Below are 9,783 nucleotides of genomic sequence, written 5' to 3'. Positions count from 1 at the left end.
AATCTACATCACTGCTGCTGTCAGCATCTGCCTTTAAGGTAGACTTTACCTATTTCATGGTTTCCATGATTCAACTAGCCCTTTTTGCATAAATAGCACAATTTATGAAAGTGATTAACCATCCCCGTGGCCAATCCTTGTCAAGCATATCCACACCAAATGATTATAACATTATACTCAAACACATATAAGCCATTTTCGCATGGCTATCCAAAATTTATACAAGTCCAAAGGGTCCACGACCCACAACAAACGGGTAGTCCTATACATGCCATTTCGAAGTTCAACCAAAATTGTACCAAAAGGGGGGCTTTGATAGTGTGGGCGACTTTGACTTCAAGATCCCGAGTCCGATAGCTGGAGAACCAAATCTATAAAACAGAGGAGCAATGAAACGGAGTAAGCAATTTATGCTTAGTAAGTTTTGAGCAAGGAATTCCAGCACAACAAAAGTATAGCATTCATATAGCTAAACGGATAATTTCATATGCACAAATTTACGATATCGTACTTGCTTCACATTATCAACCCTTATGTACATACACAAAAGATCAACTCAGCCAAAGGCCGGTAGCTCGTTTATCAACTGAGCGAATACTTATTTGTAAGGGCTCAACTAAATTCAAGCACATACGAAACATACCTCAATGTTGGGATGTTTCGAGAGTATTAACTGGAATTTTACAGCAAGTTCATTCATTCCCAAATCACGTACCTTCGGAGTTTAACCGGATATAGCTCCTCGTTCAAATGCCTTCGGGACATAGCCCGGTTATAGTAATTCGCACAAATGCCTTCGGGACTTAACCCGGATTTAGTAACTCGCACAAATGCCTTCGGGCTTAGCCCGGAATTAGTATCTCGCACAAATGCCTTCGGGCTTAGCCCGGAATTAGTATCTCGCACAAATGCCTTCGGATCTTAGTCCGGATATTGTCACTTAGCACAAGCCTTCGGGACTTAGCCCGGACATCATTCAAATAACCATGCACATTTAACAATAAATCATGGCCCATTCGTATTTCATTTTCGTTAGCAAAACTCAAACACAAGACATTTATCATTCTTGCAAATTCGGCTCAATAGCCACACAAAGAGCATGATTTTAATTTGCTTAAAACATGATCTAATCACATCATAAATTAAGCTCTTTTACTCAAGAACTTACCTCGGGTGTTGTCGAACGATTCCGATAGCTATTCGACCACTTTTTCCTTCCCTTTATCGGATTTAGTTCCCCTTTGCTCTTGAGCTTAATTAAACAAATAAATTGATTTAATCATTTGAGCATCGAAAAGAGGAACACAAGGCACTTAGCCCATATTTATACATTAGACATTAAAGTCACATATGTACGGAATCATGAATCAAACTCAACATTTTAGCTAATTTTTCCCCCTTGGCCGAATATTCATGTCTATTTTGGGGCCGATTTCAACACTTAATACATTCTACAAGTATGGTCACTTGTATTGACTAAACACCCTTTTGTTTCAAGTTCAAAACTTGGCTAATACACACATATACACACTAGTAAAGCATCCTCTCCCTTTCCATCAATTTAACACATGCATTGCTCATTAACATGCAAAAGTTATATTCGGCCTTAGCACACAACTTGCTAGCCGATTCTTCTCCATTTAGCAACCAATGCGCATATGTGCTCACTCAAAAATGCTAAAAAGGAGGTTCAAGAATCATCAAGCCACCATCACATGCATCATTAACAAGCTTCATATTTAGCATGCAATGGCATTAACACAAACTCCACCTAGGCCGAATCTTAACTCATCCTCATGCCTCATCACCACAACATCAAACATCAACCAAGAATGATGCATCCATAGCCGAGTGTCATTTCCATCACATAGCAAGATTTAGACCATGGGCTAGGTAGAACTCAAGCTAACAACTAAAACATGCATGCATCTCATGGAACATCATCAAACATACCTTAGCCTAGCAACATGCATGGCCGAACCTCTTCAACCTTTCTTCTTCCTTCCTCCTTAAAATTTTTGGCCAAGGATGAACCAAAGGATGAGCATTTTTTTTCTTTGTTTTTTTCTTTCTAGTTTCGGCTAAATGAAGATGTGAAAGGATGAACAAAAATTTTCTCCTTTCTTTTCTTTAGCTCACGGCAATTGGGGGGGGGGAAACAACTACACACATTTTTTTTTGTATTCATCATACTCCTTTTCATTATTTTATGCCCATGCCCCTTATTTTATTTTTTTCCTACATACCTCACTAGGCCAACATGTTCCCAACATGTTTCCACCCATAGCATGGCCAACCACTAGCTCAAATTTTGGGTAATTTGACATGCAAACCCATCATTTTCACAACATGCATTAATAGACCATTTTAAATTAGCCTATCATATTTTCACCATGTCTCATATCAATCCCTATTTAATAATTTCTCATGCAATTGGCAAAATTGGAGAATGAAACTTCCACATACTCATGTACACACATAATAAGCACAGAATATGGAAATCAATTATTTTTATGACTCGGTTTTGTGGTCCCGAAACCACTTCCCGACTAGGGTCAATTTTGGGCTGTCACAACTCTCCCCCACTTAAGAAATTTTCGTCCCCGAAAATCTTACTGGTAAATAGGTTTGGGTATCGTTCTTTCATCGAGCTCTCGGTTTCCCAAGTAGCTTCCTCGATCCCGTGTTTGAGCCATAACACCTTCACTAACGGAACCCTTTTGTTTCGCAACTCCTTCACTTCACGAGCTAGGATATGCATCGGCTCTTCTTCATAACTCATATCGGCTTGAATTTCAACCTCTGATGGGCTAATTATGTGCGATGGATCAGATCGATAGCGTCGAAGCATCGAAACATGAAAGACGTCGTGAATCTTTTCAAGCTCAGGGGACAAAATCAATCTATACGCAACTGGACCAACTCGTTCGGAGATTTCGTACGGCCCAATGAATCTCGGGCTCAACTTGCCCTTACGGCCAAACCTGAGTACCTTTTTCCAAGGCGAAACTTTAAGGAACACTTTATCTCCCACCTGATATTCAATGTCCTTTCGTTTCAAATCCGCATACGATTTTTGACGATCTGTGGCTGCTTTCAGACTTTCACGGATTACCTTTACTTTCTGTTCATCATCCTTAATCAAATCAACTCCGAAAATTTTCCTTTCACCGAGCTTGGTCCAAAACAACGGTGTACGGCATTTACGACCGTACAAAGCCTCGTAAGGTGCCATCTTAATACTTGATTGAAAACTATTATTGTAAGCGAATTCAATCAAAGGTAAATACCGTTCCCATGAACCACTAAACTCAAGGATGCAACATCTCAACATATCCTCAAGTATCTGAATTATCCGCTCAGATTGACCATCGGTTTGGGGATGAAAAGCAGTGCTAAAATGCAGCTTGGTACCCAAAGCTTCTTGCAATTTCCTCCAAAATCGCGAGGTGAATCTCGGATCTCTATCCGACACGATAGAAATAGGTACCCCGTGTAATCTCACAATCTGAGAAACGTACAATTCAACTAGTCTATCCAATGAAAAATCCATACACACGGGGATAAAGTGAGCCGACTTAGTCAGTCTATCAACAACAACCCAAATCGCATCCTTCTTACTTGTTGACAATGGCAGTCCGGACACAAAGTCCATTGTGACTCGATCCCATTTCCACTCGGGTATCATGATCGGCTGAAGTAATCCTGAAGGCACTTGATGTTCCGCTTTCACTTGTTGACATATTAAACATCTCGAAACAAAGTCGGAGATGTCTCGTTTCATACCATGCCACCAAAACCAACGTTTCAAATCGTTGTACATTTTCATACTCCCCGGGTGACTTGACATTCGGCTACAATGGGCTTCGTTCAGAATCATCGAAATGAGTTCCGAACTCCTTGGAATACACAAACGACTTCTGAACCTCAAACAATCATCATCATCCATTTGAAACTCCGATTCCTTGTTCGGAGCACACTCAGCCCGTTTCGCAACCAATTCATCATCAACTTTCTGGGCTTCACGAATTTGATGAATCAATAATGGTTTGACTTTTAATTCAGCTATTAACACATTGTCGGGTAGAACAGACAAGTGCACATTCATCGCTCATAAAGCAAACAATGATTTCCGGCTTAAGGCGTCCGCAACCATATTAGCCTTTCCCGGGTAGTAATCAATGACAAGCTCGTAATCTTTCAACAACTCAAGCCAACGTCTTTTTCGTAGATTTAAGTCTCTTTGAGTCATCAAATTTTTGAGACTTTTGTGATCCGAAAATACATGGCACTTCTCACCAAATAAGTAATGTCGCCATATTTTTAAAGCAAATACGATGGCAGCTAGTTCAAGATCATGGGTCGGATAATTTTTCTCATGTGGCTTTAATTGTCTCGACGCATAGGCCACCACTCGACCTTCTTGCATCAATACGCAACCCAACCCAAGTAGGGATGCGTCACTATAAATGACAAACTCTTTGCCTGATTCGGGTTGCACTAAAATTGGAGCTTCAGTCAAATAAGTTTTTAGTTGATCAAAACTTTTCTGACATTTCTCCGTCCATTCGAACTTAACATCCTTTTGAAGTAGCTTCGTCATTGGTGTGGCTATCATCGAGAAACCTTTGACAAATCGTCGGTAATAACCGGCGAGTCCTAGGAAGCTCCGAACTTCGGTAATATTTCTTGGAGGCTTCCAGTTAAGTATGGCTGAAATTTTGCTCGGGTCAGCTCGAATACCCGATGCAGATACCACATGACCCAAGAAGCTAACCTCTCTTAACCAAAACTCACACTTACTGAACTTAGCATATAATTGCTTATCCCGCAAAATTTGCAACACTAGCCTCAGATGCTCAGCATGTTCGGTCTCATCTCTTGAATAGACCAAGATGTCATCAATGAACACAACTACGAACCGATCCAAATATGGTCTGAAGATCTGATTCATCAAATCCATAAATACCGCAGGGGCATTTGTGAGCCCAAACGGCATCACTAAGAACTCGTAGTGACCATATCCCGTTCTGAAAGCAGTTTTGGGTATGTCCGAATCTCGAATTCGCAACTGATAATAGCCCGATCTCAAATCTATTTTTGAGAACATTGAGGCTCCCTTCAGTTGGTCGAACAAATCATCGATACGCGGTAACGGATATTTGTTCTTTATCGTCACTTTATTCAGCTGACGATAGTCAATGCACAACCTCATGGTTCCGTCCTTCTTTTTCACGAACAATACTGGTGCACCCCAAGGTGAGAAACTTGGTCGAGCAAAACCTCTATCCGTCAATTCTTGCAACTGAGCTTTCAACTCTTTTAACTCGGTTGGTGCCATACGATACGGAGCTATCGAAATCGGCGTAGTCCCAGGTACAAGCTCAATACCAAACTCTACCTCCCGAACAGGTGGTAAACCCGGTAATCCTTCAGGAAAAACATTCGGGTATTCACAAACCACCGGCACAGATTCGGGTTTCTTGTCTAATTCTTTGTCATCCAGTACATACGCAAGGTATGCTTCGCACCCTTTTCTTACATATTTCTGGGCCAACATTGCTGATATTACAGCTGGCATTCCCTCCAAGTCCGTAGACTCAACTCGGATTACTTCGTTATTTGCGCACCTCAAATCAATAGTCTTGCTTTTGCAATTCACAACCGCATCATGCGCGGTCAACCAATCCAAACCAAGAATAACATCAAATTCATCAAACGGCAAAAGCATCAAGTCCGCCGGAAAATAGGAGCCTCGAATTTCTAGGGGACATTTCTTACACACTTTGTCGACAAGCACGTAACGACCCAAGGGATTTGACACCCGAATTACGAACTTAGTAGACTCAATAGGTAAAGTCTTACTGGATGCTAAGGTTTCACATATGTAAGAATGAGTAGAACCAGGGTCAATCAAAGCAATTACATTAGTATCAAAGAGAGTAAAAGTACCGGTAATAACATCAGGCGAAGAAGCATCCTCGCGGGCACGTATAGCATAAGCTCTAGCAGGCGCACGAGCCTCGGATCTGGTCGTAGCATCTCTAGATCCTCTCTGACCACCACTAGCATTGCCCGTATTTCCAGATGGTCTACCTCGAGCAGTGGTAGCACCCGGTTTCCCATTCTGATTTTCATTCTGTTCAAACAACCTCGGGCAATCTTTAATGAAGTGGTCAACTGATCCGCACTTGTAACAGGAGCGGTCAGGGAATCTACAACTCCTCGAATGCCATTTACCGCAATATCGACATTTCGTTCTATCTCGACGTTCATTCCCAACACTGGCAACCAAAGTGCCTCGTGTACCCACAGGGGGTCGATCACGATCTCGTCTAAAAAGGCCCAAAGCGCCTCTAAACTGGCCTGCATCATCTCGAAATTTCTTCGATGCCTGTTGAAGAGACTTTCCCGAAGATCTTTTACAAAACTCTCCAGTTCCCACATCAACTTTTTGTTTTTCTTTTCTAAGCTCTTCGGCTTTACAAGCTCGCTCGACCAGTACTACGAACTCTCATATTTCAAGAACGCCAACGAACATTTTTATATCTTCATTCAGCCCATCCTCGAAGCGTTTACACATGATAGCCTCGGACGAAACACATTCCCGAGCGTATCTACTAAGTCTAACAAATTTTCGCTCGTAATCAGTAACTGACATGGAACCTTGCTTAAGCTCAAGAAATTCCTTCCGTTTTTTATCAACAAATCTCTGACTGATATACTTTTTCCGAAACTTAGTTTGGAAAAACTCCCAAGTTACTTGCTCTCGGGGCACAACAGAAGTCAGAGTACTCCACCAATAATAGGCAGAATCACGTAGCAAGGAGATAGTACACTTTAGGCATTCATCGGGTGTACAAGATAGCTCATCGAGTACCCGGATAGTGTTGTCCAACCAAAATTCAGCTTGCTCGGCATCGTCGCTATCCGTAGCTTTAAATTCAGTAGCCCCATCTTTTCGGATTCTGTCAATTGGGGGCTTATTTGACCTTATTTGGTCAGTTACCAGAGGTATTGTAGGTGCGGGGGTGGTATTAGTTGGGAATGGAGGTTGTGGGACAGCCGTATTAGTTCGAATGTATTGGTTGAACCAATCATTCATCACGCTATAGAAAGCTTGTCTAGCTTCATCATTCGGGTTACTAGCATTAGGTTGAGAGTCCGCCGGCGCTGTCCCTTGTGCGGGAGCAGGCGCTACACTCTCAAGATCATCAGCTACCTCTCGGTTGGGATCGGGATCCATTACTATAAATAAACACATTTACAATTGTCAGAAATCACCACACTATCAAGTAATCACATAAAATGGCATGTATAGCTAGACCCAACGCATTATGGTAGTCCTAGAATAGACTAAACCGTAGCTCTGATACCAATCAAATGTAACACCCCGAACCCGAGACCGACACCGGAGTCGAACACGAGGTGTTAACAGACTTTAAACCCCTTATAAAAAATATTTTCCAGACACTGCCAATCTGCGTACTAGTCGCTTTAAAAATCATATCTTGAGTTTCACAACTCGAAAATCAGTTTCATGATTTTTCCCTGAAACTAGACTCATATGCCCATCTACATATTTTTTTCTAGAATTTTTCGTTGGGCCAATTAGTACAGTTTATTAGTCAAAGTCTCCCATATTACAGGGATCGACTACCCTGACCTTTGCGCATTACGACTTGGATATCTCCTTGTACAGGGCTCCAATACTGATGCAGTTTGTTTCTATAGAAACTAGACTCAGAGAGGAATCTATACATATATGGTATGATCCTAATTATCTCTGGTTAATTTAAATGAATTTCCAAATCGGAAGAGGGAATCCAGAAACTGTTCTGGCCCTGTCTCACGAGAACCTAAATATCTCTTACATACTGTCCGTATGATTGTTTCGTTACTTTCCTATGAAAGTAGATTCATCAAGGTTTGTTTAAATAATTTATTCACTATTTAATTCCATTCCTACTATTTTTAGTGATTTTCCAAATCTACATCACTACTGCTGTCAGCATCTGCCTTTAAGGTAGACTTTACCTATTTCATGGTTTCCATGATTCAACTAGCCCTTTTTGCATAAATAGCACAATTTATGAAAGTGATTAACCATCCCTGTGGCCAATCCTTGTCAAGCATATCCACACCAAATGATTATAACATTATACTCAAACACATATAAGCCATTTTCGCATGGCTATCCAAAATTTATACAAGTCCAAAGGGTCCACGACCACAACAAACGGGTAGTCCTATACATGCCATTTCGAAGTTCAACCAAAATTGTACCAAAACGGGGGCTTTGATAGTGTGGGCGACTTTGACTTCAAGATCCCGAGTCCGATAGCTGGAGAACCAAATCTATAAACAGAGGAGCAATGAAACGGAGTAAGCAATTTATGCTTAGTAAGTTTTGAGCAAGGAATTCCAGCACAACAAAAGTATAGCATTCATATAGCTAAACGGATAATTTCATATGCACAAATTTACGATATCGTACTTGCTTCACATTATCAACCCTTATGTACATACACAAAAGATCAACTCAGCCAAAGGCCGGTAGCTCGTTTATCAACTGAGCGAATACTTATTTGTAAGGGCTCAACTAAATTCAAGCACATACGAAACATACCTCAACGTTGGGATGTTTCGAGAGTATTAACTGGAATTTTACAGCAAGTTCATTCATTCCCAATAAGTACCTTCGAATTTAACCGGATATAGCTCCTCGTTCAAATGCCTTCGGGACATAGCCCGGTTATAGTAATTCGCACAAATGCCTTCGGGACTTAACCCGATTTAGTAACTCGCACAATGCCTTCGGGCTTAGCCCGGAATTAGTATTCGCACAATGCCGCTAGCGTTATATCTCGACATCTCGGCTAGCCCGGATTATTTCGCCAAATGCCTTCGGGCTTAGCCGGAATTAGTATCTCGCACAATGCCTTCGGATCTTAGTCCGGATATTGTCACTTAGCACAAGCCTTCGGGACTTAGCCGGACATCATCAAATAACCATCACATTTAACAATAAATCATGGCCCATTCGTATTTCATTTTCGTTAGCAAAACTCAAACACAAGACATTTATCATTCTTGCAAATTCGGCTCAATAGCCACACAAAGAGCATGATTTTAATTTGCTTAAAACATGATCTAATCACATCATAATTTAAGCTCTTTACTCAAGAACTTACCTCGGGTGTTGTCGAACGATTCCGATAGCTATTCGACCACTTTTTCCTTCCCTTTATGGATTTAGTTCCCCTTTGCTCTTGAGCTTAATTAAACAAATAATTGATTAATCATTTGAGCATCGAAAAGAACACAAGGCACTTAGCCCATATTTATACATTAGACATTAAAGTCACATATGTACGGAATCATGAATCAAACTCAACATTTTAGCTAATTTTTCCCCCTTGGCCGAATATGCATGTCTTTTTGGGGCCGATTTCAACACTTAATACATTCTACAAGTATGGTCACTTGTATTGACTAAACACCCTTTTGTTTCAAGTTCAAAACTTGGCTAATACACACATATACACACTAGTAAAGCATCCTCTCCCTTTCCATCAATTTAACACATGCATTGCTCATTAACATGCAAAGTTATATTCGGCCTTACCACACAACTTGCTAGCCGATTCTTCTCCATTTAGCAACCAATGCACATATGTGCTCACTCAAAAATGCTAAAAAGGAGGTTCAGAATCATCAAGCCACCATCACATGCATCATTAACAGCTTCATATTAGCATGCAATGGCATTAACACAAACTC

Source organism: Gossypium hirsutum, chromosome A13 (assembly GCF_007990345.1).
Source record: "Gossypium hirsutum isolate 1008001.06 chromosome A13, Gossypium_hirsutum_v2.1, whole genome shotgun sequence".
Classification (NCBI taxonomy): Eukaryota; Viridiplantae; Streptophyta; class Magnoliopsida; order Malvales; family Malvaceae; genus Gossypium; species Gossypium hirsutum.
The sequence above is the reverse complement of the archived record's forward strand: the minus strand, read 5'-3'. Positions refer to the sequence as shown.